Source organism: Heterocephalus glaber, unplaced genomic scaffold (genome assembly GCF_053883595.1).
Source record: "Heterocephalus glaber isolate CG9 unplaced genomic scaffold, H.glaber_assembly_v1.0 deba00000331, whole genome shotgun sequence".
Lineage (NCBI taxonomy): Eukaryota > Metazoa > Chordata > Mammalia > Rodentia > Bathyergidae > Heterocephalus > Heterocephalus glaber.
In genome coordinates, this window is record NW_028258142.1 from 27,030,743 (window position 1) to 27,036,267 (window position 5,525).

The 5,525-nt window shown below is 34.8% G+C and overlaps 1 protein-coding gene across 4 annotated transcripts in view; it reads right to left on the minus strand.

Moving 5' to 3' along the window:
- Rab27b (RAB27B, member RAS oncogene family) overlaps nucleotides 1-5,525 on the minus strand; it is a 190,351-nt gene that overhangs the window by 152,201 nt on the left and 32,625 nt on the right. Inside the window, exon 1 of one of the 4 annotated variants that reach the window (XM_087192397.1) lies at nucleotides 3,486-3,610. The exons of the other annotated variants lie outside the window; for them this stretch is intronic. The gene's annotated coding sequence lies outside the window, so the exon portion shown is untranslated. Of the gene's footprint in view, nucleotides 1-3,485; nucleotides 3,611-5,525 lie in introns of those variants that run through there. 4 annotated transcript variants of the gene reach the window in all.

The window sequence follows — 5,525 nt, forward strand, 5'->3', positions numbered from 1 at the left end:
TTTCTCATTTTTTCCCTTTTCCCTTCCTTAAATTAATGTATCTCTCTAAAAAGAAAAAATGTATTTGCAAGTAACTTAAGACAAATATTTCCATAGTCACTATACTAATTAGAAATGTTTTTTCTGTCTTTCTGAGACAATCTTACTGAAGTACTTTCCCCCATTTTGCTATTCAGTTTCCTGGTATTATATGCAGTTAATGTACTAAAACTGTATTAAACAGTTTAATTCTATTTATTTCCTTTGGCATTTTGTTTTCAATTGGGGGTATTTATATTATACATTAAATATATTATTTATGCACTTTTTCTGTTAAAGAGCTCATAGCTTTTACTCTTTTCTATTCTTCTGTATCTCTGCTTCTAATCAGGGTGAGTGATGTTTTGAAGTAAATCCATTGCATAAATAAATACAAGTTTGTTGTTTATTTAAGAGATAGAAAATTATCATAGTTTAATATATTGCAAGTACACAATAGAGACTGATTAAATAACTACATAAATGCACCATTGGAAAGCTATGCTGGGCAAACTTCCTGAAGTTAGGGGCTTATTAGCCACCTTTTGTGCATGATCTTTCATAAATAATGGATATTTGTTCAATAAATAAAAATAGTGACAATTACAAGCTTTTATTACTAAACTTAGAAAGTTTTAGAACTTGAACTATACTCTATTCATTTTTACTTTTTCATGTTAATCTGTTCCATTTAGTATATACTTTTATTTAATGTAAAACGTGAGTGCAGAAAACATACAAACCATAACTTAACACCTAGAATTATCACAAAATGAACACATCCATACTGAAATCAAGAAACTGAGCATTACCAGTACTTTACAAATCTCCCGTGCACCCTCATCAACTACTTTTTTTTACCCAAATAAACAGTATTGTGATTTCTAATGCCATTATTTTGTTTGATTGTGAACATAGTAGGAATGAAAGTAAACGTCCTATGCTCTTTTGTGTCTTGATCTTCTATTTGTGAGATTCATGTATGGTTTTGCTTATATCAATGGATCCTTCACTTTCATTTTATTACCATATGGTAATTTATTTACCCATTATTTTGTGGGTAGACATTTGGGTTTTCAGTTTGGAATATTACAATAATTGCTGTTTTGTGTAATATTGTACATATCTCTTGGTATGTATGTTGCATATTAGGCTTTGACTAGAATTGCTTGCTGAATCACAGGGTAAGAGAATGCTCAAAGTGAGGGGATACTTCTAAACAATTTGCAAGAGGATCGTTAACTCTCTACATGTCCATCAGCATTTTGAGACTCCTGGTTACAGCATATTCTCACCAGCACAGCTTTTGCAGCTCTTTCAACCTTAGCTGTTCTGATGAATGTGATATAGTATTTCATGATGATTTCAACTTCATTTATTGGGTGACTCGAGGTTGATGTGTTTTAATCTATTTACTATAGATTTGGTTATCCTCTGTTTTGAAGGGCTTATGTAAATCTTTTGGCTATTTTTGAATTGGTTGCCTGTGTTTTTCTTATTGATTTATAGTTCTTCTTATATACTTATGCATGTGCCCTTGGTCAACTAGATGAGTTGCAAATATCTTTCTATTCTATGAATGCTATTTGTGTCCTGTATTTGTGACTCAAAAATTATGCATATTTTTACTAAGTAATGTCATGACAAATGTATTATTTTGCTTTTTACATTTAGATCGTCAATCCAAATGGAATAGCGTTTTGTGTAGTGTTAGGCACTGATCACCATTCATTTACTTTCCTTGTGGATATCCAACAGATCCAATATCATTTATTTTAAAGGCTATTCTGTTTCTACTTTTCTTCCATGTCCCATATCATAAATTATGTATACCCATTTGCTTTTCTTTCTTTTTTCTTTTGGTACCAGAGATCGAACTCGGGATCTTGCGCTGCAAGGCAGGCAGTGAAACCACTGAGCTAAATCCCCGGCCCATATACCCATTTTCAATGGAGAAAAACCGGACTCTTATTTGTTTATTTAATTAATTTGTTTGACTAATTCTCCCTGTGTGTAACCATGGTGCTATCTCTGGTGGAACTCCTCCAGTGACAAAGATGTCCCGTTCATTCAAGGTACAAAATCCAGTGGGAGGCGCTCTCCCCCGTCAGGTCTGCCTTGTGCTCTTCTGCCTCTCAAAGCCTCTCTCACTTTCAGAGAAAATTCATGCTTTGTTCTGTCCCACCTAATGGATTATAGGACTGAATTATTCAGAAACAGAAGGAAAGAGAAAGGAAACTAAAAGAACAAGAGCAAGAATGTTTCATACACTTGGAGGTTATCTTATTCTGTCCATAAAATGTTAGCTGAAAAGTTTTCCTTGTGACCAGAAAATTGTCAATCTGTTGTTCTTGCCTTGAAGGAAATGTAGTTTTTACTCTGGCTGTTTTAAAGATTTTTATCTTGTCTTTGGTTTCTTGGAGTTTAAGTGTGAAATGCCTAAGTGGTAGAGTTTTATTAGTGCTCTGGGTTGGGCCTGGAATGTACTCAAAGGCCCATGTGTTAAAGGCATGGTCCCTAGTTGGTGCTGCTGAAGGTGGTGGAAACTGTAAGAGCTGGGATGCAGTAGGCTTTGTTGGTGTCACTGGGGACATGGCTTTGAAGAGGAAAGTGGGACCCCCAGTACTACTTCTGCCTTTCTTTTTTGTGTCCTGGCCATGAAATGGTGACTTTGTTTCTCCATGCACACCTACCAAGATGTGTTGCCTTGCCACAGGCCCCCAAACGGTAGGGCCAGCTGATTAGGGACTGGAGCCTCTGAAACCATAAGCCAAAATAGAATTTTTCTCTTTATAAGTCAATTTACCTCAAATATTTTTTGTAGTAATGGCAACTGACTAATACATTTGATACTTAGATTTCATTGTTTTATATATAAATGCTTCCTGAATATTTGGCTTAATGTCTATTATTAGTTTGAAGAAAAAAAGAAATATTGCATTTTCAAATATCTTTTCTGCCTATTCTCTCTCTCCTTTTCTTAGACAGATTTCAATCAAGTTCATTGAGAATTACACTATTCCCTCACCCTTTTGTCATTTTGTGGTTCAGTCTTTTTTTCCTGATGCATTAACTGTATGTATTGCTAATGAAACCGTCCATTAAGTTTGTAATATCAATTATTTCATTTTTAAGTTTTAGAATAAGAAATAGAGTTTCAAGTTTCTACCACATACACCTCTTAACTTTAATTTTCTGAACATATTAATCATGTAAGTTTTTAAGTCCATGTCTTAAAATTCTATAATATTTATTTATGTGATCTGTATTGGTGTATATATCCTTTATCTTATTTTTCATATATATGATCTTCTTACATGCCCAATAATTTTTGTTACGATACTCATTTGTTTCATGAAAAATTATAGAAATAATTTGAGAATCATGGAAGAATTATCTTTATTCAGTAATAATTTATATCTGCTTCTGGTAGGCACCTGGCTTAGGATATATCATCTTTAACTTACTGAGGAATGAAGATGACTCAAACAGGAGTTTTCCTCCACACGAGTGTCAACATGTTTCCAGTTTATCTTTGCCATAGGCAGATGTCTTTCTCTGTCCCAATACTTGCAAGGTTTACCATGACTACAATTCATAAACAAAACAAAACAAAACTGGATTTCAAAAGACAGATAGAAAACAGCACAATCAGTGGGGCACTTCAATACCACACTCTCACAATTCTACAGGTGACCCAGAGAAAATGAATTAACAAAGAAACATCAGGGTTAAATCACACCATTGAACAAATGGACTTTAAATATATCTATGAGTTTTTCATTTAGCAAAACCAGAATACACATTTTTCTCAAGAGTATATGAAAAATTTCCAAAATAGACATATTTTATGCCACAAAGCACGCTTAATTAAATGCAACATAATTGAAATAATCCCCTCTCAGATTATAATAGAATTTTATTGGAACACAGTGATACAAAGCTAGAAATCAGCAGCAAAACAAACCAGAGAAACTATGCTAACATTGAGATTAACTAATACATTATTGAATAATCAATGGGTCTCAGAAGAAATCAGAAGACAAATAATAAAATTCCTGGAATCAAATGACAATGGAAACACAACATACCAAAACCTATGAGACACAATTAAAGCAGATCTAAGAGGGAAGTTTATAGCTGCACACCTAAAAAGAATAAAGCAATCCCAAACATATAACCTAGAGATGCATCTCAAGGTCATAGGAAGACAAGAACAATCCAAATCTGAAACTAATAGAAGGAAAGAAATTACAAAGATCAAAGTAGAAATTAGTGAAAATGGGACTGGAAAAACAATACAAAGAATCAAGGAATTCAAGACTTGGTTCCTTGAAAAGATGTGAAGGGGATCTGAGGATTGGAAGAGATAGGTGGGTTGGGGAGGAGAAGGAGAAGTGAAAGGCTCAAGCTGCAATATGACTAGGTATATGTTCCCCCAAGGTGAATTTATTTACTATGTACCACACAGATAAATTAAAAAACAAGAAGAAAAAGTACCTTTCACTCTCCTTTCTCCATCTCTCCTCATGTATACTTTTTGAATAGCTTTTTGGGAGATAAACCACATATCACAAATGTCACTAATCCAAAGTACACAGTGCCTCTCTCCTCATGACTTTGAACACAAGTGTATAATAATTACAGGATGACTATAATTAAATGATCATTGGACTAGTGACTGGGCCAAACTCAGGCTCACACATTAAAATTGCCTTGGGACCCATTGCTTCTCTAAGATTTGCTGTCTTCTCAAGACACAAAGATAGTAACTTTTACTTCTTCTTGGGGTCTTGAGGACGAACTCATGATCAGAGAAGCGCATCCACCAAGAAAGCACACAGCTTTCCAAAGCAAACGCTTGTAATAGTACTCGCAAGCTACAAGCGGGAATGAGGCTGGCCGGGGCTAACAGCCACCAGAGAGCTGCGTGACCTTTGCAGTAACATGGGGCTTTTTGTTTGCGTTCCTCCCTCCCATTCAAAAGAATTGCCAGATTTATGTAAAAATCAAATGACTAACTTTTACCTTTTAAGGAGAGTTTTCTTTTCTTTTATTAAAAGTCTTGAACAACACTGGGCAGGTTTATAATGCCAAACTAAGAACTACCCATTCAAAGAACTTGATTTATTTTGTGTCTCTCTTGAAACAGAACCAGGATAAACAGGTCAAGTTCACCGGAAAGAAAGTTTTGTCTCGACATAGGGAAGAGGGATTTAGCAGCAAGGGCCCACTCAAAAGCCGAGCCTTGGAAAATGGTGAGCTCACCATCACTGCTGCAGGCAGGTGCTGCGAGGGAGAGCTCACTTTCATTTTGTGGAGTGCGACTACTGTGTCGAGCATCCTTGCATCTCAAACATAATGGCATACATTTATAAGCACAAAAGAGCAATGAGCATTGGCTATAATAAAATAACTATTTTATGTATTTTAACTTTTAAATTTATAATAAAAAATCAGATATTACATGTATGACCACCTGCAATGAAACCAGAATGCAAACTCCA